We start from the raw sequence: 24,784 nt of genomic DNA, 5'->3' as shown, positions 1-24,784 counted from the left end.
ATTCCTGAACAAACCACTTTTCTAGAAAAACAGAACCACTAACCTCTCAACTCTGCAAACGTCAGAATCATTGAATAAATTAAAATAAAAACAATCAAATAATCAAAATGAAAATAATTTAGTATTGTGAACTGAAGAGCTATCCTAACCAATGCTGTGACTGCAGTACAGAGGCTGACGTGACATTTTTGAGCTTACTTTACACATTAAGTTTACAGACCATGTTACTACTCAAAATACCACATATAACATTTTCAAAAGGCTGTTGTCCGTAAGACTGAATAGGACAGCAATAGGGTGCATCATGTTCAATGGAACGTTTTTACCTTTAACATAAACCTTTTATGTAGCAACATGAAGAAAATAATTAATTTGAAATCAGGCTCAACTCTGTATGTAAGAAAAAAAGTATTACTGACAGAGAAGTGGGATAAAGAAATGACTCCTTTTGGTTGGATGGGTGGTCAATAGCTTGGGGTTTGACTATTTAAGCAGACAGAACAGGGATTAAAGCAAAGGCCATAATGGGAACCCTCAGGGACTAGTGCCTGGAGAGTGGAGACTTTTGTACACAGGCAAACCTCGCCTATCTTACCTAGCTGTCTTGATCACTTCCAGAAGTGGGTCTCAGGGCATATATGGTAAACTTTTTCCACTCAGAGTAAAACTCCTCTAGATACTATTTGTAAAGCAAGATGGGTTAAGGTTTCTCTCTCTGAGGAAGTGTAGGTGATAACAATCTGTTTAAAATCAAACTTCAAAGTGTGTGATCTCCATCTACGTTTTGCTCAACATATCCTCTGTTTTTTCTGACCATGGATGTACTGCCATCTGTGAAAAGACATGTTTATTTTTGTAAAAATAAACTAGTTTGTGCTATTTATTTACAAGAAGTAAATACAGGCAGCATATTTGCAAACAAACAGGAATCAATGGGGAACCATATAATTCAAGTACTTGCTGTTTTGAAGATTCATACTATCTTCCTATTTTCTTTAATTTACTGTACTTGCTCACTTGTTGTTAAACATAGCAAGCACAAAGGACTAACTTACTTTGCTGAAGAGAAAGACAATAGATAGAGGGTCTGGCTTTCAGGCAATCAGCCCTAAGAAGAACGGAAGGTGTTACAGAAATACGGGATATTTTGTCCTTTATCTGGGCAGTACATTGTATGAATAAAGGAACAAGTTTCAACAATACCTGGCATCTAATAGGCCTACAAACACTATTTCATGAATTCTAAGTCACACGTATTTTCACATTCAACACTCTGAAATCAGTATGCAACTTTCAATGATGGCTCTTAGAGTTATAATTGAAGTGTGTTCTTTTTATTAGAACATGAAATAAGGGTGAATATGGAAATTTATGGTGTCTTAGATGAACGACAGTATTGTGAAATAAATAAAGACAGTGAGATAAGGCAATGAATTAACCACAAGATGTTCTAATTTACCTTCCAGGAGATAAACCCCTCAATGATCTCTCAATAAATTTAGGAATCAGCATTTCAACTTTCTGCCTGATTTGTGAATAAGAAACTCAGTTTCAAAATCCACAAATCGAGTATGAAACTCAGTTTCACTGGCCTTGATAAGGACAATGGTCTATTGAGAACATCGCACAGAAGAACAGTTTGTGTCTCTTTCCTGTACCACAAAGTGAGATGGAAGGTTATACAATTTGCAATGAAAATGATAGTATTTATATAAATAGCCTTCTGGATATGTTAAGACATGCTCACCCTCTCACCTTACTTTTTAAACCTCAAGTTTAAAGGGGTTTTGCTATTAGCCTGTAATACACATGTACTTATCTTCTCACTCTCCTTTCTTTTTTTCTTGCCTGTGTTTAAGACTTACCTTCTTTGGCCCTGTGGCCTGGCAGCCACAGAACCTAAAACAAACCACGGTGTTCCTTTTTGTTTATCCATCTGCATACATCTAAACCATATGATAGGCTGAACCCAGCTGGGAGCATTAGTCACTAGCTCGTCACAGGAAGCCTTGCATGTACACAAGAAGCCTAGGTGGAACACTTTTCTCACTCTCTTCTATCAGGCTCCACCTGGAGGGCAGCACCACACAAGCTTTTTTATGCCTTACTCTCTAAATCTCGCCAGAGGTCTGACTACCAGCATCTCTTGTTTATGTGTTCCAGGTGCTATAATAAATATTAGGAAAAAAAAAAAACACAAATGGAGACTTTTCCTTTCCATGTATTTGAGAGTGTATACAGGAATGATGAAGAATCAACATGTGGACTTATAAGGCATCCCTGTCCAGTATTTCAGGGATGAAGGCAAGTCTTAGAACCCTACATGGGAGAGAGATATATAAACTTTCACTTTGCAAATGCCTTTATGTTAATTTCCTGTATTACATTTATAGGGTGTAATACATATGGCGTATTTCTCCTGTTCACACAATATAAGCATTCATTACAGAGCCAACATTCTTCACAGGAGCTATAAACTCTGCAATGTCGTGATGCAAACCGTGTGACATGTTACCATGTGTAAATATTGCTTCTATTTGGGATTTTGCACACATGTAGGAGTTTTTAAAATGCAATATGTAGAAAGCATTAGGGTATTTATTTGAAAAGGGATCATGACCTTTTCTACATAAAATGAAAGAGAACATTTAGCAAATTGCAATAGTAAGCTACAAAAAAAAATTTGTGGGAAGATTTCTGTTAATGTTCTCCCTGTGTCTGTCAGGACATATAGCTAGATCTACAGTGATTAGCTATTGCAACTTCTAAAATGATTGCCAAGATCATTACAGTTCTGTGAAACTTACTTAATTTGAATCATCAAGTAATCTTTCTTCTTTTTTTCGAAACAAACGATACACAAGCTACATATATAACACAACTGAATGGAAGCTGTGGGATTCGTGAGCAGTTGATTTCAGACTTGCTTGTTTTAAAAGCAGGGCTGTGTAAAATGTGGGTAAAGAGACTTTAGATTCAAGCCAGGTTGGCTGGACGGTTCTCTGAGGTTTATAACTGTGGGCCAAATATTGAGAAAATCAGGACTGAGGTTTGGTTTGGACAGGAGCCAATGAATTCATAGTCTAGAATAGAAACAACGTAGATTATGATAGTTTTACATGATTTCTTTCCAGAACAAGGTAAAACTTCAAACTGCAAACCACCAGGAGCCAAATCAAAGAGAGCATTTCATAAAACCATCCTGGATCTTGGTGACATCTCCGATCAGAAGGTGAGTAGCGTAACTGTCACCCTGGGTGGACAGTGGCTTGCCACATCCAGGAAAGTATAGTTTTCTGTTGCTTTCATACCTGTGTGAGATTCCAGCCAGGAAACAAGAAGAGTTCCTCTGGATTTCTATTGGCAATTTACCTAAGGCCTTGCTTTTGCTTCCTGGTTCCATTGCTTGTGTGGTCCCAGTGGTAACATGTGTGCTGGAGCTTCCAGTGTGGAGAACTAAAAAGGTGAAGCCAGCCACACAGGACAAGAGATGAGCTGACAGAGATGAGCTGCCTGCTTTGGGGTTTGGAACTCTAAACCAAGGGTCCACATGCATTTTTAGTGAAAAATCACTATCAATGAAACATTTTAAAACATATCTACTATGAATTTATGTATTTATAAATTTGAGAACATTCTGTTGTACAGGCATATTTTGTACACTATACATTTTAAGTAAAATAGAAATTTATAAAGGTTAACAGAAAAATGAAATTTTCCCGTGAAGTGGTCTCTCTAATAAGACAAGTGCTTTGTACACCTTAAACTAATAGTTTAAAAAAAAAAAAAAAAAAAAGGAATTTTTCTTTTTACCTACCAATGTGGCTCCTGTTGGGAGTATTAGTTCCTCCACTTTCTTGTTAATTTCAGCGCATAGAGAATTGTCTTACTCTGTGGTTTCTTTTGCTACAATCAATAAAATATAGATAACATAATCAGTAAATTTGGGGCCCACATAGCCAGAGATGCATTGCATGAAACTAAAGTAAACCAGTTAGTAAGGCTGTGCCTCACCACCTCTTGCTCGTGTGACAGGGACTGATGCAAACATCAGGTGAGGACCTACGTTTCTGTTCATGTTCCATGTGAAGAGAGTCCAGCTTTTTCTACTTTTAAACAGAGATAAAAATGGATGTCAGGAGATGTTTGGATACTTCTATCCAGCACTTCATTTGGCACCCCTGGGGTACACGTGCACCTCTTGGAGAACTTCCTTTTAAATCTCCAAGCATAAGGAAACAGTGGAATGTGGACTAACTGTTTTCCATGACAAGGTTCACTTTCACTTTGAAACAGGATCGTAATAAGATAAGGAGGGCACTGAAGGGTACTAGAAAAACGATCCAATTGGGAATTTGTCCAGAAAACTAACACTTTTGGTACTTCTTCCCTGCATCCCCAAAGTTGAGTCTGACCTCTCCTGGTGGGCCCCCAGTACCTTGTGACTACCTCCCTCAGAGCCCTATTTCAGGCCATTGTAACTGCCTATTTACTGGTTTCTCTTTCACTGTTGGTCCCTTGAGGAAGTAGGAATTCTGTCTTACTTTTAGGTTCTAAGCATCTTGCCTAAGGAATAATTCAATAAGTGGTTGCTGAGGAACTGAATGAATGAGGTAATCAATCCATTGTTGGTCAAGCCTTCTCTCAGTAGGCTGCACCTGGGGTCAAGGCCCAGATCCACTCTAGCAGAGGACAGGATAGAACAGGGTAGTGGGGTTATGTTAAGCTTAGTGAGCCAGTTACCTGTGTGCATTTTAGGAATAGAGGTTTCATTTTGATATTCAATTAAGAATCTTATTGGAATATTAACCACAAGTGAACCACAGTATGACCCTAAAGGCTGGCAAGTAACTGCAAAGAGGGTGAGCTCAATAGATAACTATAGTGTTCTGAGGTGAGCGTCGACTCTCCCAAGAAGCCCTCACAGCACGCTCTCTGAACAAGACCCCTATGTAGCCTCTGCAGACGCAGTTTCAAGCCCCTTTCCAAGTGCTGCCCCACCCTCTAGGTGGCTAATCACGAAGTCACTCCCACACAGAAATTCTCTCGAGTATGTGCTGGTGTCAAGAGAGTAGAAGGGGAGGATGATGAGTGGGGAGAGGAGTGAAGAGGAAATTCCAGAAATTTCAGTGCCTGAGGCTGCAGGAATGGGTTATTACTAGGGATCAAGAAAGCCCAACCTTCTAGATTTTTCATGTTCCAGAAAGTGAGGCAGAAAGTGTCTGGCTGGGGAGTGAGAGAAGCATCTGCAGAAGAGAAGAATGAGAGTGGAGAAGACAGCTTAGACCCTGCTAATATGCGCCTGACCCTTCCCCTCCATCAGGGAAATGCTGGAATAGTTGTAACTTTGTCTGTGGCAATCCTAAGGAGGGACATGGATGACTGGCCTGCATAAATGGGCTTTGATTCTTGCTGTCTTTGGTCTTGGGTGCAGGGAGGCCTTTGACAGTAGAGATGCACTGGTTCCGCCTGTACTCTGGGGTTTGTGGCCCTTTTAAGCTAGAAGCTGCCAGTGTGCCCCATTGCAGGGCGGGGGAGAACCACATGAGGTCACACAGTGCTGAGAACACAGAGAAAGAGCTTTGAGTCCCTTAGCCTGTGCCAACCCAAGTACAGAATTCAGAGACTATTATAGGTATAGGTGTTTCCCAGGGAGACTCAGCATGTCAGAGAAACTATGGGAGGGAGGGAGCCTCTTATCTTGAAAACTTTTTATTTTGTAGTTAATAAAGGGTATGCCAGTTCTTTCTGAAGTTTGTACTCCAGATCCAGAAAAGGGAACATATAATACTATGGGTGGGGAATTGTAAGATATTATATAACTAACTGAGAGAGACTATTACTGGGAATGATCTGTTTTATTGGCCTTAGCACAGCATAATACACACAAATATTAGGGTGACTATTGCCTCCTATGTTTTAAAGCTTTCTTCATCATGAAATCATTCTTTGTTTCCCATTTTTTATTCTTATCTTTGCCTAACTGTAGGCTCCCATATCAGTTCTTTGCTTAGTACTCTTTTCATGAAGCACACCCTCCCTCATTTCAATTCATCTGGATTCACTAGGCTTCGATCATTCCACTTACCTTTATGGAGATACCGCTTGGTGGCAAGCTCTATCTGTGCCAAGCACTGGGGACACAAATAGGAAGGACATTGCTCTTGCCTTTGAGTAGCTTATTGACTAACAAGAGACAAAAGATGTATGTGTGTGTGTGTGTGTGTTACAGAGTTACTGGCACTAAAATAGAAATATCTACACAGATAAAGAAGAGTCAATTATTTTAGGGAAGATTGTTCCAATTCAGCACAGCTCTTCCATCTACCCACTTTTAAAAAATATCTCTGGATTATGGCACAGAAATGGTGGTGTGAGGAGTGCGTCTTGAAATCTCTCCTGGAATTTACAACAAATTGAACAGCTATAATTCAACAAAGGATTTCCTGTATGGCACACAGGCATGTCTGAGAGACCCACAATTAGAATCATGTAAAGGTGGGCAAATTGGGCGAGCGGAAGAGGAGAAAAGCGGGAAGTGCAGGCAGATGGAAACATGGAGCTCCCTGCATTCTGGAACTTACAGCAGTCACAGTAGAGGGTAGTGCACCCCTTACAGCCCACAGTCCCTCCTGAAGGATCAGCATATAACAACTCAGAGCAAAGACTGAGGGAAGAAGTGTGAGAACGGTGATTTAAGCCCTAACTGCCAAGCAGAGGACAGAAAACATAGGCATGGAGCCTAGCCGACCCCTCCTGGTTTCCCAGAGCTCCCCCTACCTCTACCCTCCCAGTGCTAGATGCGAACTCCAGAAGAAACAGCAGCACTGTCATATCAAAAGAATAGAATATTTATGACTCTGAGAACTGGAGCCCCACAGCCAGACTCACAGTGCAACTAATTCTAGCAAAAGGGAAGGAACTGGGGGGAAGACAACTCCGCACTCATAGTTACCATTGTTCGGAGCCACCTCTCAAAACCCACCCTGCCATTGCCCACACCTATCTGGGCAGATCCCCACAGGGATAAACAGAGCTGCGGACACACACAGGAATCTGGTGCAGGAAAAGCTTTGGGACTTCAGAAGCGCTCTACTTCCCCCCGTGGAGGCAGTGCCCTGTGACCCAGGTGATCCACTCACAAAGGTGAAGCCCATCTCCCAGGGAACCCCCCATTACATGAGAAGCTGGAGCAGTACAAGAAAAAATATAATGCTTTACTGTGAAAGAATAAAAGCCTACAACAGGAGAGAAAAGAAAACATTCACCAACGCCTACTAGAAAGTAAAAGAAAAACCTCTTTCTATCAACCTGTTGCAGAAGTCACTTATGTAGATACCTAGGAAGACAAATAATAATTCACTAATTGCTCTGCATAACAATAGGGCAGCTCAGAAAGAAAATGAAAAGTCTCTAGAAAATGAACTTAAAGACATGGAAATATGTGACATAAATGACAGAGAATTCAAGATTGCAGTTCTGAAAAAACTCAATGAGATGCAACAAAACAGGCAGTTCAATGAACTCAAAATCACAATCAAAGAACAAAATGAACATTTTACCAAAGTGTGGCCACACAGCAGCTAAACCTTTTGACTCCTTGTACTTGCCCGCAAAGAAAGAAGAGTCTGAGAGATGGATCCTTTCAAGGACTTTGCTAAACCTTTGTGTTTGCACCTCATGTCTCCCTGTTTGGCCCCAAAAAGATGGCTGGTCAGCCAATGATGAGTGAGATTCTCCACGTGGGGGACAACTCAAGCCAGGCGCAGTTGAGTGGGGACCAACAGGAGAACCCAGGAGGTTCACAGAGGTGGGCATAGTGCCCCACCTTCCCCAGGCCAAGAAAAGCCTCTGCCTCTGTGGCTGCATTCCTTCCCAACACCTGCAAAAGAAGAGATTCAATGATGTGCTCTCCATCTATTCATATGCATATAGGTTTTGTCCCTTGGGGAAGTACAAATATCCTGAGATTTACAGTCCAGCTGCCTGCAGGCAAGGGTGATTGGCTTGAATCAGTTTTCTATTATAGTGTATGGAATTCACAGATCTTGAGATTGACAAGCTTTATCTCCTTTACTTCCCCACCTAACTAATAAAAGCCAAGGCATTGGCCAGATTAGGCACCACAGCCCAGACCTTGAGGCTGCCATTCTCTTGGCCCTTGCACTTAAACTCTATTCATGGCTACTGTCTTTTCTTAACCCTGTGCCGCTGTCCTCGCTCCCCACAACCCTTGTCATGCTGGATGTGACATATGGTGCCCAACGTGGGGCACCCCGAATTCTGGGGTCCAATTTTGGGACTCACTTGTGGGGCTGGAGAAGAAAGGTTGACTTCGAGTCGGAATACAAAAAGGTTTCAAAGAGGTTTCACGGCACAAGGCCCAGGAGAGGTCGCGACAACTACTGGAAGAAAGTAGGGTAACTCCTGGAGAATTTAACCAAAGTAAAAAGGGGGAATTTTCTCTTTCTGTGTGCAAGGGTGTGAATGTGTGAGTGTGTGATATTGGCTCCACGGTCTCGACTACTGGGCTTGAATGGGCCCGAATCTGCGGTTCTGGGGTCTCGTCATAAGGCATAATGGTGGCTTAGTGCCTGACAGCATTGATCTGCTGGGATTTATACAGGAGCACCTTCGCTAAGACAAGACCTGAAAATCCTTCAAGGGCCCCGGCCAGACGGGCATCTGAATCAGTCAGTCCAGAGTGAACGAATTCTTCCTCTCTATCCTTTTCTCTGTACATAACGGGGAATGTTAATAGCCGATATAGGCCTTATATTTGTTTGCTCAAGTACCTTCTTAAGGCAGGAGGAGCTCGAGTGTCAGATCAGAAATTAGAGGAGCTTCTCCAAGTAATTGAAACTCATTGCCCTTGTTCCCAAATTTAGGGACATTAGGTTTAAAAACATGGGAAAAAGTTGATACAAAACTCCGTGAATTATATCGTATAGGAGTTTCTCTCCCAGTAACCATCTGGGATACGTGGAGATTAATCTGGTCAGTTTTAAAACCTTTACAAGCTGATGAAAAAGACACAGGACAAAAAAAAGGACAGAAATCTGAAAAAAAAAAAAAAAAAAAGAAGTGTCTCTGACAGCTCCCACAGTATACACATCGTTGGAGGCCTCAGCTTCCTCCCCTGATCTGCAGCTGCAGGCTTTTACAGCATGTGAATGGGATTCACCCGTGCAGCAGGAAAAGAAAAAGGCCAATCCTTTTCTTTCTGCTGCGCGCACCTTCCTGTCATTTGGGAGTCTCTGCCGCAGTTCTCTCTACAAGGTATAAGACAGGTGAGACTGGAAGGAGACATCAGGCATTTGCCTTTCCTGCTGTCATTTGTGAGCCTGTTACACCTGATGGGAATCCAATAGATTAACTCCCACAGAATGGAACACCCTAGCCAAAACTTGTCTTTCCTCATCCCAGTTTTTGCAATTTAAAACTTGGTGGATTGATGGTGCAGAAACCCAAGCGAGACTTAATCAGACTAACAATATAGCTATTGTCAAAGATCAATTGCTAGGGAGTGGCCATTGGGAAAACCCCCAAGATCAAATAAGAATGAATGAACAGGCTATTGAGCAATTATAAAGAATTTGCCTAATGGCATGGGAAAAAATTAAAACTGAGGGTAAAGCCCCAATGTCATTTCAAAAAATCTTACAAGGTCCTCGAGAACCATACTCGAAATTTGTTGCCAGGTTACAGGATGCTATCAACAAACAGGTAGCCATACAGGCAACTGGGATAGTTTTACAAATAGTGGCATATGAGAATGCCAATGACGGGACCTAGACCTCCTGGATTGTGCCCTAAATGCCAAAGAGAAAATCACTGGGCTTCTGAATGCAGATCAGTTTTTCATAAAAATGGGATCCCTCTTCAGGAAAACGAGAGGTGGGGCCAGCCTCAGGCCCCCATGACAAAAACTGGGGCATATGTAAAATTATAATGTCCTCATCTGTTACCTGGACAGCTAAAAAGGGAAAAACATTCTCTAAGAAAAAGAAAAAACTCAAAAAGGGGGAACTAGAGGGTTTAAAAACACAGGACAGACATAAATTTTTCTAACAAAAAGTGTCTGCCTTCTTCCCTGCCTCAGGCCAGAGAGACAAGAAGGATTTTTACAGCCCTGTGTTGCAGACATTCCAGTTAATTTGTGGGGTCGAGATTTACTTACACAATGGAAGGCAGAAATTTGGATACCATCTGGACAATATAGTCCTCAGAGTCAACAGATTATGAGTCAAATGGGATATCAACCAAGAATGGGTTTAGGAAAATTTAATCAGGGAATTAACCTATACAGCCCTTGTCTCAACAAGGACATAAGGCACTGGGATTTAAAAAAAAAAAAATCAGGACGCTCAAGTTCAACATATTGATATTTCTTGCCTTTACAAACGCTAATTTTCCCTACTCCACATTCGCCTAGGGTGCTAATCGTTCGAACCTAATAGAGTGGCTTTTTCTGCCTAACAACTTTACTAAGGCACTTCAAAGCTGTCTAAAGTTAATCTCAGAACTCATATCAAGAGCTCACACCAGAGTGCTTCATTTAAATAGACAAAAACCAAGTAAAATAGTAGTTGTTTCTTCTAAAAACTATTTAGAGTTTACCTAAAAAACTCAGACAGGCTCCTATTCCTCAAGGCTTTACAGTTGTTACAGATAGATTTAATAATGGTAACACAATAATTGTATCAAAACAGACAATGGCCTTACATGTGTTAGTGCCAAGTTTATAAAATTCTGTGCTGAATGGCACATTACTCACACCACTGGTATTCCTTACAACCCACAAGTTCAAGCCATTGTTGAACATGCTAATATTAAAAAAAAAAACAATTACAAAAACAAAAAGGGGGAGAAAAAGGAGACCCCCCCCCCACAGACACAATTAGCAAGAGCCATGTTTACTTTAAATTTTTTTAATTCAAGGTTCACCTTGGACACACTGCAGCTGAGAGACATTTCAATAGTCTCCAGAGTCCAAAACCTTTGGAAAATGTGCCTATTTGGTGGAAGGACATTCAAACCAATCAGTGTCATCTAGGAACTTTATTAACCTGGGGACGAGCCTTTGCTTGTATTTCTCCAAGTCCTGAAGAAAAACCTTTGTGGATTCCTGGTCCTTGTGTCAAACCATACCATGAGCGACAGCCCACAGAAGAGAAGACATCTACAGATACCCATCCATGTCCCTAAGGTGTGGGAAGACTCACTCCTCACTCCTCACAGGAGAGGAGACACTTTTCACAGCTGTGGGAAAACTATCTCATTTGAATCCACTCACATGGATGAAAACCCTAGGTGGAGGATTTACTGGTGCTATTGCTATCCTGTTTATTGTTTTATGTTTATTTTTTTTTACAACAAGTCCTCTGATGGGCCGTAAGTGAAAGAAAAATCTACAGGGTCTGTGTTTCTCATACTTCAAAATCAAAAAAGGGAGAGATGTGGCCACGCAGCAGCTTAACCGTTTGTATCCTTGTACTTGCCCCCAAAGAGAGTCTGAGAGATGGATCCTTTTAGGGGCTTTGCTAAACCTTTGTATTTGCATCTCATGTCTCCCTGTTTGGCCCCAAAAAGATGGCTGGTCCTCCAATGATGAGTAAGATTCTCCACGTGGGGGACAACTCAAGCCAGGTGCAGTGGAGTGGGGACCAACAGGAGAACCCAGGAGGTTCACAGAGGTGAGCACAGCCCCCCACCTTCCCCAGGCTAAGAAAAGCCTCTGCCTCTGTGGCTGCATTCCTTCCCAACACCTGCAAAAGAAGAGATTCAATGATGTGCTCTCCATCTATTCAGATGCATAGAGGTTTTGTCCCTTGGGGAAGTACAAATATCCTGAGATTTACAGTCCAGCTGCCTGCAGGCAAGGGTGATTGGCTTGAATCAGTTTTCTATTACAGTGTATGGAATTCACAGATCTTGAGATTGACAAGCTTTATCTCCTTTACTTCCCCACCTAACTAATAAAAGCCAAGGCATTGGCCAGATTAGGCACCACAGCCCAGACCTTGAGGCTGCCATTCTCTTGGCCCTTGCACTTAAACTCTATTCATGGCTACTGTCTTTTCTTAACCCTGCACCATCCTCCTCCCTCCCCACAACCCTTGTGCTGGACTCCATCACAAAGAAATGAGATTAAAAAAAAAACCAAAACAAACAACAAAAAAAAACAACAAATAGAAAGTCTGGAGATGATGAACTCAATTTAAAAAAATGAAGAATGAAATAGCCAGCTTAGGCAATAGAGCTGACCAAATGGAGGAAAGAATCAAAGATAGAAATCTGTAAATGACACAGATAAAAGGAGAGACTTGAGAGCTAAAAGCAATGAAAGAACTTTACAAGTACTTTCCATCAGAAAGAGCAACCTAAGAATAATGAGAATACCAGAGGGAGAAGAAAGTGATAAGGGAACAGAGAGTATATTCAAACAAATAGTTGAAGAAAACTTTCAAAATTTGTGGAAAGAACTAGATCCTTGAATCCAAGAAACTAGTAGAACACCTAATTGCCTTAATCCAAACAGGCCTTCTCCAAGACACATTATATTGAAGCCATCAAAAATTAATAACAAAGAAAAAATTCTCAGGCAGCAGGGTAAAGAAGATGGTAACTTACAAAGAAAAGCCCATTACAATATCATCAGATTTTCAGCCGAAACTCCACAAGCCAGGAGGGAATGAAATCAGATATTCAAAATATTGAAAGAGAGAAATTATGAGCCAAGAATAATATGTCCAGCAAAGATATCCTTTAGATATGAAGGAGGAATAAAGACCTTTCCAGACATACAGAAGCTGAGGAAATTTTTTACCACATGACCTGCATTACAAGAAACACTGAAGGAAGCTATTTGACCTGAAACAAACAAACAAAAAAGAATACAAAACCATGAGTAGTGTTATAAACAGACAGACAGAAGAGGGAAATGGCAAATAGCAACCCCTACACAAAATAGGACACTATACACTTAAACATAATATACAGGGGAAATAACAACAACAAAAACAACAAAAAAACACAGAAAAAGAGGAAAAAGACAACTTGCTACTGCAACGAACAAATCAGCTCACAGCATAAGTAGGGATAATTTGTGACAACAAAGACATAAAGGATGGAGAGTAAAGGTCTGAACTGGCAAAAGGAAATGGCGAAAGGAAGCATGCTGAAGAAAAATAAGTAATCTAAATATGAAACTTTCTTTTACATAAACCTAATGGTAACCACTCAAAAAAATCCAGAACTGAAATATATGACATTAAAAAAAGAAACAGAAGGAAAAATCATAGAATACCACCACAATAAAATAACAGACAGCAACAAAAGGGCAAAGAAACAATGGAGCACTGAGCCACCAAAAAACCAAAGATAGAATGACAGGAAATTTTTATATATCAATAATCACTCTAATTGTAAATGGATTGAATTTACCCTAAAAAGGCACAGACTAGCAGATTGGATCAAAAAAACTAAACCCAGCCATATGCTGCCTCCAAGAGACACATCTCAGCTACAAGGACAAATATAGACTCAAAGTGAAAGGGTGGAAATTGACACTCCAAACAAATGGTATTCAGAAAATAGCAGGTATAGTCATACTCATATCAGATGAAACAGACTTCAGGAAAAAATGATAACAACTGACAAAGATGGATATTTCATAATGATAAAGAGGACTGCACAACAAGAAGACATAAAGTCATCAATATTTATGCCCCAAATCAGGGAGCAGCATAATATACAAAGCAAATACTAAGAGAACTAAAGGGAGAAATTAACCAAAACACAATTATAGTAGGGGACCTGAATACATAGACAGCTATGGATAGATCTTCTAAACAAAAAGTAAATAAATAAATATCCGCCCTAAATGGCATATTAGATAAAATAAACATAATTGATATTTATAGAGCACTTCATCCTAGAACATCAAACTATACATTCTTTTGTAGCATACATGGATCATTCTCAAGAATAGACCATATATTGGGACATAAAATTAGCCTCAGTAAATTTAACAAGAGTGAAATCATACCAAGAATATTCTCTGATCACAAGGCTTAGAAATTGGATATCAAATGCACAAAGAAAGCTAGAAAAACCATAAATATGTGGATACTTTTCTTCATTCACACACCTCTCACCCTGCATCTGTGCCAAAAAATTTACTTTTTTTGAAGGGAGGTGTTTCTCAAATGAGGTATTAATTTAGGTTCTTTTTAAATTAAAGTGCATTGGGGTGACAATTTTTGGTAAAGTTACATAGGTTTTAAATTTACAATTCTGTAATCCATCATCTATATATCACATTGTGCGTTCACCACCCAGAGTCAGTTCTACTTCCATCACCATATATTTGATCCCTTTTACCCTCATCTACCCCGTTTTCCCCCCTTACCCTTTGGTAACCACTACTGTCTGTGTCTATGAGTTTTGGTTTCTTCATTTGTTTGTCTTGTCTTGTTCCTTTGTTGTTTTCCATTTTATATACCACATATCAGTGAAATCATATGGTTCTCACCATTTTCTGTCTGACTTATTTCCCTTAGCATAATAATCTCAAGATCCATCCATGTTGTTGCAAACGACACTATTTCATAGTTTCTGATGGCACAATAGTATTCCATTCCATTGTGTATATATACCACATCTTCTTTATCCAATCATCTATTGAAGGACACTTTGGTTGTTTCCATGTCTTGACCACTGTAAATAAAGCTGCAATGAACATGGGGGGCACATATATCTTTACGGATAAATGTTTTCAGATTTTTGGGGTAGATACCCAGGAGAAGGATTGCTGGGTTATATGGTAATTCTATATGTAATTTTTTGAATAACCTTCACACTGTCTTACATAGCGGCTGCACCAGTCTGCATTCCCACCAACAGTGTATGAGTGTTCCTTTTTCTCCACAGCCTCTCCAACACTTGTTATTTGTTTTGTTGATGATAGTCATTCTAACTGGTGTGAAGTAATATCTCATTTTGTTTTTTATTTATGCATTTCTCTGATGATTAGTGATGTTGAGTATCTTTGCATATTTTCATTTGCCATGTGTATGTCCTCTTTGGAGAAATGTCTATTCATGTCCTCTGCCTATTTTTTAATTGTATTGTTTTTTTTGTTGTTGTTGAGTTGTATGAGTTCCTTATATATCTTGAATATTCGCCCCTTATCTGAGACATTGTTTGCAAAAATCTTCTCCCATTCAGTTGGTTGCCTCTTATTTTGTCAATGATTTTGTTTGCAATGCAGAAACTTTTTAGTTTGATATAGTCCCATTCATGTATTTTAGCTTCACTTCCCTTGCCTTTGAGGTCAAATTCATAGAATTCTCTTTGAACCCAAATACCATATGTTCAGTACCTATGTTTTTATGCAATTTATTGTTTCAGGTCTTATGTTTATGTCTTTGATCCATTTTGAGTTAATTTTGGTACATGGTGAAAAAAGCAATCTAGTTTCATTCTTTTGCACCTGGCTTTCCAACTCTCCGAGCACCATTTATTGAAGAGGCTGTTTTCTCCATTGTATGTTTTTGGCTCCTTTGTCAAAAATTATCTGTCCATATCTATGTGGGCTTATTTCTGGGTTCTCAATTTGATTCCATTGGTCTGTGTGTCTGTTTTTCTGCAGTACCATACTGTTTTGATTATTGTTGTCCTGTAGTACAAGGTGAAGTCAGGGAGTGTGATACCTCCACCATTGTTCTTTTTCTTAGAATTGCTTTGGCTATTCGGGATCTTTTGTGATTACATGCAAATTTGATGATTTTCCTTCTATTTCTTTAAAAAATGCCATTGGGTTTTGATGAGGATTGCATTAAATCTGCATATTGCTTTGGGTAATATGGCCATTTTAACTATGATGAAACACAATATGTCTTTCCATTTCTTTTGGTCTTCTTCAATTTCTTTTAAATGTTTCTTATAGTTTTCAGTGTATAGGTCTTTCATATACTTGGTTAAGTTCATTCCTAGGTATTTTATTCTTTCTTTCTTTCTTTCTTTCTTTCTTTCTTTCTTTCTTTCTTTCTTTCTTTCCTTCCTTCCTTCCTTCCTTCCTTCCTTCCTTCCTTCCTTCCTTCCTTCCTTCCTTCCTTCCTTCCTTCCTTCCTTCCTTCCTTCCTTCCTTCCTTCCTTCCTTCCTTCCTTCCTTTCTTTCTTCTTTGCAAGTGCGAATGGAATTGTTTTTTAATTTCTTTTCCTGAGATTTCATTGTTAGTATATAGGAATGCAATGGACTTTTGTACATTTATTTTGTAGACGGCAACTTTACTGTATTCGTTTTTTGTTTCTAATAGCTTTTTGGTGGAGTCTTTAGGGTTTTCTATATATAGCATCATGTCATCTGCAAAAAGTGACAATTTAACTTCTTCATTCCCAATTTGGATGCCTTTTATTTCTTTCTCTTGCCTGATTGCTCTGCCTAGGACTTATAATACTATGTCGAAAAGCAGAGGTGATAGGGGACAGCCCTGTCGTGTTCGTGAACATAGAACTAAGGGCTTCAGTTTTTCATATTAACTATGATATTAGCTGAGGGTTTGTCATATATGGCCTTTTTATGTTTAGGTATTTTCCTCCCATATCCATTTTATTAAGTGTTATAATCATAAATGGGTGTTTTATTTTATTAAACACATTTTCTGCATCTATTGATATAATTATATGATTTTTGTCCTTTCTTTTGTTTATTAGGTGTATCACATTGATTGATTTGCATATGTTGAACTATCCTTGAGCTACTGGGATGAGTCCCCCCCTTGATCATGATCTATAATGTTCTTAATGCATTGTTGCATCTTATTTGCTAAAATTTTGTTTAGGATTTTTGCATCTATATTCAGCAGAGATATCGGTCTGTAATTTTCTTTTTATATGTGTTATCCTTACCAGGTTTTTGTATCAGGGTAATGTTGGCCTCATAAAATGAGTTAGGTAGAATTGTCTCTTCTTCAATTTTTTGGAATAATTTGAGCAGGATTGGTATTAGATCCTCTTTGAATATTTGGTAGAATTCACTAGTGAAGCCATCTTGTCCCAGACTTATGCTTTTGGGAAAGTTTCTAATGACTGATTCAATTTGCTTACTGTTGATTGGTCTATTCAGTTTTTCCAGTTCTTCGTGATTCAGCCCTGGAAGGCTATATGTTTCTAAGAACTTGTCCATTTCTTCTAAGTTATTGAATTTGGTGGTATATAGTCTTTCATAGTATTCTTGGATGATCCTTTGTATTTCTGTGATGTCCGTGGTAACTTGTCCTCTTTCATTTCTGATTTTGTTTATTTGTGCCTTTTCTCTTTTTTCTTAGTGAGTCTAGCCAAGGGTTTGTCAATTTTATTAACCTTTTCAAAGAACCAGCTCTTTGTCACATTGATTTTTTCCATAGTCTTTTTGTTCTCTATTTCATTTAGTTCTGCTCTGATTTTTATTATTTGCTTCCTTCTGCTGACTTTGGGTTTCATTTGTTCTTCTTTTTCTAGTTCTTTAAGGTGTAACATGAGGTTATTTATCTGAGATTTTTCTTGTTTCTTGAGATAGGCCTGTAATGATATAAATTCCCCTCTTATTAGTGATTTTGCTGAATCCCAACATTTTTGACATGATGTATTTTGACTCATTTGTTTTAATGTATCTTTTGATCTCTCCTCTTATTTCTTCTTGAACCCAGTCATGCTTTAAAAGCATGTTGTTTAATCTCTACATATTTGTGGGTTTTCCAGCTTTCTTTGTGCAGTTGATATCCAATTTCAAAGCCTTGTGATCAGAGAATATGCTTGGTATGATTTCAATCTTGTTAACTTTGCTGAGGCTAGTTCTATGCTCCAACATATAGTTTATTCTTGTGAATGTTCCATGTACACTAGAAAAGAATGCATAGTTCTAGGATGAAGTGCTCTATAAATGTCAATTGTGTCTATTTCATCTAATGTGTCATTTAGGGCCGATATTTATTTATTTATTTATTTATTTATTTATTTATTTATTTATTTTCAGTTTGGACGATCTATCCATAGTTGTCTATGATGTATTCAAGTCCTCTACTATAACTGTGTTTTGGTCAATTTTTCCCTTCAGTTCTTTTAGTAGTTCCTTTGTATATTATCGTGCTCCCTGATGTGGCATAAATATTGATGACTGTTATGTCTTCTTGTTGTAGAGAAGACATTTTTTATCGTGTCTTTATAAAGAAGACACCTCTTTACCATTATGAAATATCCATCTTTGTCAGTTGTTATCGTTTTTTCCTGAAGTCTGTTTCATCTGATATCAGTATGACTACACCTGCTTTTGTCTGAATACCGTTTCCTTGGAGTGTCAATTTCCACCCTTTCACTTTGAGTCGATATTTGTCTTTGTAGCTGAGATGTGTCTCTTGGAGGCAGCATATGGCTGGGTTTAGTTTTTTTGATCCAATCTGCTAGTCTGCCTTTTTAGGGTAAATTCAATCCATTTACAATTAGGGTGATTATTGATATATAAAAATTTCCTGTCATTCTATCTTTGGTTTTTTGGTGGCTCAGTGCTCCATTGTTTCTTTGCCCTTTTGTTGCTGTCTGTTATTTTATTGTGGTGGTATTCTATGATTTTTCCTTCTGTTTCTTTTTTTAATGTCATATATTTCAGTTCTGGATTTTTTTGAGTGGTTACCATTAAGTTTATGTAAAAGAAAGTTTCATATTTAGAGTATTTATTTTTCTTCAGCATGCTTCCTTTCGCCATTTCCTTTTGCCAGTTCAGACCTTTACTCTCCCTCCTTTATGTCTTTGTTGTCACAAATTATCCCTACTTATGCTGTGAGCTGATTTGTTCATTGCAGTAGCAAGTTGTCTTTTTCCTCTTTTTCTGTGTTTTTTGTTGTTGTTGTTATTTCCCCTGTATATTATGTTTAAGTGTATAGTGTCCTATTTTGTGTAGGGGTTGCCATTTCCTTCTTCTGTCTGTCTGTCTGTTCATAACATTACTCATGGTTTTGTTATCTTTTGTTTTTTTGTTTCAGTTCAAATAGCCTCCTTTAGTGTTTCTGGTAATGCAGGTCAGGTGGTAAAAAATTTCCTCAGCTTCTGTATGTCTGGAAAGGTCTTTATTCCTCCTTCATATCTAAAGGATATCTTTGCTGGACATGTTATTCTTGGCTCATAATTTCTCTCTTTCAATATTTTGCATATTTGATTCCATTTCCTCCTTGATTGTAAAGTTTCTGCTGAAAATCTGATGATAATCTAATGGGCTTTCTTTTGTAAGTTACCGTCTTCTTTTTCTGCTGCCTTGAGTATTTTTTCTTTGTTATTAATTTTTGATGGCTTCAATATAATGTGTCTTGGAGAAGGCCTGTTTGGATTAAGGTAATTAGGTGTTCTATTTGTTTCTTGGATTCAAGGATCTAGTTCTTTCCACAAGTTTTGGAAGTTCTCTTCAATTATTTGTTTGAATATACTCTCTGTCCCTTCTCTCTTTCCTCTCCCTCTGGTATTTTCATTATTCTTATGCTGTTCTTTCTGATGGAGTCAGAAAGTTCTTGTAGAGTTTTTTCATTTCTTTTAGCTCTGAAGTATATCACTTTTTTCATCTGTGTCATTTCCAGATTTCTATCTTTGATGTCACTGATTCTTTCCTCCATTTGGTCAGCTCTATTGCCTAAACTGGCTATTTCATTCATTCATTTTTTTTTAATTGAGTTCTTCATTTCAAGAATTTCTATTTTTTGCCGTTGTTGTTGTTTTTCATTTGACTTCTTTGGTAAAAATGTTAATTTGGTCTTTGATTGTGTTTCTGAGTTCATTATACTGCTTGTCTGTTTTGTTGCATCTCAATGAGTTTTTTCAGAACTGCAATTTTGAATTCTCTGTCATTTAAGTTACATATTTCAATGTCTTTAAGTTCATTTTCTAGAGACTTTTCATTTTCTTTTTCTGAGCTGCCCTGTTGTTATGCACAGCGATTAATGAATTATTATTTGTCTTCCTAGGCATCTGCAGTAGTGGGTTCTGTAACAGATTGATAGGAAGAGGTTTTTCTTTTGCTTTCCAGTAGATTTTGGTGGAATGTTTCATTTTCCCTCCCACTGCTGCCTTTGATTCTCTCTCACTGTAGTGTTATATTTTTTTCTGTGCTGTTCTGGCTCTCACGTAATGGGATTCACTGGAAGGTAGACTTCTCCTTTGTGAGCTGGTTGTCTGGGTCTCAGGGCTGTGCCTCCATGTAGGGCTGTGGAGAGCTTCTGAAGTTCGAAAGTTCTTCCTGCACCAGTTTCAATACCTGTGTGTTTTTGCAGCTCTGTTTACCCCTGCAGGGATTAGGGGCAGGGGTGGCGTCGTTGTTTTTGAATGGTGTTTCTGAGTGATTGCAGCAATCACTAGCACAGCTAATCCTGCACCCAAGGCTCCCTACCCTTTGCTGGAACTACAGTAGTTGGACAGTAAGTCCGTGGCTGTGGGCCACAGTTCTCAGAATTGCAAATATCTGTGTTTTATTTATTTATTTATTTATTTATTTATTTATTTATTTATTTTGTTTTTTTATCTGAGACTGCTACCATTCTGCTTCTACTGCTTCTAGCACTGGGAGAGTAGGGGTGGGATGAGCTCTGGGAGTGTGGGGAGGGCGCTGCTAATCTCCTTGCCTATACCTTCCATCCTCTGCTTGGCCGGGAGGGCTTAAACCACTGTATTCATCCTTCTTTACTCAGTCATTGCTCCAAGTTCTCTGCTGTGAGTTTTGGGTTCAGCTGTGTTATATGCTGATCCCTCAGCTGGGAGTGTGGGCCATACTGAGAATGCTAGCAGTCTGAATTCTTCCCTCTACCGTGACTGTGGTAGCACCTGGAATGCAGGAAGCTGGGAGTTCCGGTCTGTGTCCTGCAGCCCCCATGGCTTGTGTCTTTGCATTTCCCCTTTCCCAACTCCCCTGCTTGCCCAATTTGCCCATCTTTAGATGATTTCTATTGTGCGTCTGTCACGTGGGGCGTCATGCAGGGTCTTTGGTCCCGCTCCCCACATAAGAATGCAGGACATGATGAGGCCAAAAAGGAACACCCATGGAGCCATAGGTAGGGGAGTCATACCTCTATGGTCTCACTCCAGGCTGGGTTCACACGACGTGTTACCTGCTGTCCGCTTTGCTGCCAACCGACGAACTGTGCTCGATTCTCCTCGGCTCCCCAAGGTAGCTGCGGCAGTTATATTAGTGTCCAATGGCTCAATGGTTACAGCTGACGACCAACTAGCCACAGCTGACGGCTATCTACTACCTGAGCCAGCACCTCTCCATATGAGGCCAAGAGCCTAGAAACCACTCTCTGGGGCTCTGTCCCCACAGTGTCTCTTAGTCTTGCCTGTCTGCTGTGCAGGGAGTCCTTTGTGGAATTATAGCTGTTCAATTTGTTGTAAATTCCAGTGTAGATTTCAGGAGGTTCACCTCATGCTGCCATTTCTATGACGTAATTAATATTTGTTTCTTCAAAGAAAATAAAGAATAGGGTAAAAAAAAAAAAGGACTTTATTTGCAAAATATTTTATTCCTTTGATAGTCTCCTTGGGGGGCATAATTTATCTTTTATTTCCAAGGAAGTAGATTAACATGTACTGGCCCAATTTTTCACCCCCTCTTCTTCTGGGAGGAAAGGATTACATAGCAAAAGGAGAGAAAAGTGTCCAAAAGAGGATGGCAGGTATTACACAGCTTACAACTTGAAATCCAAAAGAGTTCAAAATCACTCAGAACTATCTTTTTCTCTTCATATAACCTGAGATTTCTCTCACTGCCTTTCAGACCCAATGATACTTCCTGATGACTACTCAGGAAGATGCCGAGATGACCCTTTGTAGATGGAACATTAATTTTGAATGGTCTAGATTGAGTCATGGGTGGGGGATTGTGCTGACCTTTCTGATCTAGAAAGTCTGAGATCCATTAGCTTGTTGTGCTGTGTTGCTTATCTGGCTATAAAATGTCAAGTGGGCAATTAATACATAATTGTTAGTAGTAAATTCATTACAAGGGACTTTTATAATGCACTAAAATGGTTTCTTCTCACAGACATCTCAACCCCCATGGGATTCATTTGCAATTCTCTGGTCTAAAGATGTCTGGATCTAAATAAACAAGTCTGTGTTTTTGTGGTTTGGTGCTTACTTTTAAGTCCCTTCACATGTCATTTTTGACCTGTGACATGCAAAATGCAACTTCCCTTAGACTCCAAGGTCTCAGTGTGTTCAAGTTGAGGACCAAATTTCTCTTGAGAATTTACTTAAATATAACTTGGTTACTGGGAGGAAATGGCCTCCCTAGAGATGTGGCAGTGGCTATGCTATGCACAAAGTTTTAAAGATAGACTGGGTGGTCAAAAACCTCAGTCGGATGTTGTCTCACTTTTATTGAATTTGTCATTAGGTAATTTCATTTCCTAATGAAAAAGTTGATGGGCACTTTTCAAACTTCTCTGTTCAGTGATGAAGTACTTTCCTATGCCTTATGAAAATATCTGACTGGAAGTTCTCCTGGATTGTAGAAACCAGGTAACCTGTGTAACTTTTGAAGGAAAAATGGGGAGACACCAACACCTTGATTCCACGTAAGAGAATTCAAGAGCTGCAAAAAGTATAACAAAATGGAATCAGGGGCTAATTATAGATAATGTTAGCACAGACAATTTTCAAATTTTCAATATCAAGCATAGTAATGACCTTCCATCAACTACATCCAGGAAAACTGCCATCACAGCAACTCCAATATGCCAACACACGCTCTATGCTGTCCTGCTGGTCTGCACAGGTAGACTCTTCACACCATCATCCCTGCTGTAGGTGGTAGATGCGGTGGGTGCCCTCTACCTTCTCCTCTACCAAGATGGTAAAATCCCTCCCTGCCATGCTGGGAGTGTTGGTTCCTAACAGCTCACTGCTGCCTTTCTCTGGAGAACTGTTCCTAGCCTCAGGGGAGCCACAGGGCCCAAGGGAGCAGATATGTATTGTACATACCCTCTCCTCAGACTAGCAAACTTGCTTCATTGGAGACAACACCCATCACCCCCCAAACCCCACCCCTGTCAAAGATCAGGACAGGGATCAACTTTATCTAAGATGGCACCCTGCTGGTCTTTTTCCCCTATAATATCCTGCTTCTATCTTCCCCTCACAGAGTTGTAAGAATAGGATTTTCTCAATAAATCAGACACATTTGAAACCCTGTCTCAGGCTCTGCTTCTAAGGAACTTGGCCTAGGGCACTGCTAGAACATTTGCTCATGCCCCATTGCTGGAGTCTGTGTTTTATGATCCTCAGAGTTTCTGCCTTCATCATTCTTACATCTTGGATAAACACCTTGTACTTCACTAAGAACTCAGTCTAGTCTTTCCTTCAAGGGAAAGAGTCATATAAGCCCACACTTCTGAGAACCATCAGTAACTACGCTACTTTGGGAGAACCCTGGATTTGCGCCATAAGGTGGCTCTCCCTCGTTCCTGAGTCATGGATTCACTGAGGATTCTGGCTGCACAGAGTTTCTGCTCTGAAAGGTGAGGGCTGGTGGCATTTGGGTTGCATTTTTCACTATAAATAATTATTTAAATAGTGGTTAGATAATATAATAGTCCAGATTAGCCACATTCTGGGCTATTTATTCATTTAGTATTTATCAGAAGAAATGCATTTTTTCCCCATTCAGTAATGCTCCACACACTTAACAGTTTACCAGACGAAGATGGATATATTAACATGAAGATGATATACAACGAAATGAAAGATAATTATTCCTAAGCCTATGTGCATGTTGTTATTTGAATTGAATGTTAATTTACTATTGAGCTTCCTAGTAATCAAGGCAAAAAAAAAAAACAACCCATGATGGTTGCATAATTCTCATCATTAAATGCAAAAAAGCAAGTCATTTTGTTAGGAAAGGACAGGTTTTTACAGGCAATAAATTCTCTGACTATATATGTCTCTCTAAATGAGGAGCACTGTGACAAAAATTGCATGAAAAAGTTAAATAAAAACGACCTGAACTTTTCACCAACAATTCATGGTTCTTGCATAACCACAGTGCACCTGTTCACATGGCACTGTCTGTGAGGGAGCTTTTAGCCAGTAAACAAATAACTGTATGGAACACCCTCCCTGCTCACCTGATGTGGCCCCCAGTGAATTCTTTCTTTACCTGAAGCTAAAAGAAATATTGAAAGGAAGACATTTTGATGACATTCAGGACATCAAGGGTAATACGACGACAGCGCTCACGGCCATTCCAGAAAAAGAGTTCCAAAATTGCTTTGAAGGGTGGACTAGGTGCTGGCACAGCTTCCCAAGGGGAGTACTTCAAAGGTGACAATAGTGATATTCAGCAATGAGGTATATAGCACTTTTTCTAGGATGAATTCCCTAACTTAATTGTCCAATGTCGTATTTGTCATCAAAATAATACGGAAAAGTACATAACATGAGAGGCAGGCTTGACTTAGGAAGTCAGCTTTCCCTAGGCCTCCTTTCCTTGGCAGTGTCCTAAGCCTTGTACCTTCTGCCGCTCAGATTCTGGAGATGAGGCCTCTGCCCCAGGATGCTGCTCAGTGTCTGACATGCATCATTATGAAAACTAATTCCAGTAAAGGCATTATTGACAGGAAGCAGTCTCTTTCATAGACTTTGTGTATATTGAGTGAAATATTTTGCTAATTTTGTTATCAGTTAAATAATATTTTAGTGGATATTTTCTCAATTAGTGACCCATTTTTATTACAAGCCAGCTTAGTGGGTTGTATAACTGAAT

At 39.3% G+C, this 24,784-nt stretch overlaps 1 long non-coding RNA gene across 1 annotated transcript in view; it reads left to right on the top strand.

Moving 5' to 3' along the window:
• The window catches only part of LOC308509755, a 158,842-nt gene that overhangs the window by 65,043 nt on the left and 69,015 nt on the right, over positions 1-24,784 (top strand). Inside the window, exon 2 of the long non-coding RNA XR_013995249.1 lies at positions 3,135-3,232. This is a non-coding gene — a long non-coding RNA (uncharacterized lncRNA). The remainder of the gene's footprint in view (positions 1-3,134; positions 3,233-24,784) is intronic.

This window comes from Rhinolophus hipposideros, assembly GCF_964194185.1.
Source record: "Rhinolophus hipposideros genome assembly, chromosome: 17".
Taxonomy (NCBI): Eukaryota; Metazoa; Chordata; class Mammalia; order Chiroptera; family Rhinolophidae; genus Rhinolophus; species Rhinolophus hipposideros.
Note: the sequence above shows the minus strand (reverse complement) of the source record. Positions and strands in the feature narration are given on the sequence as shown.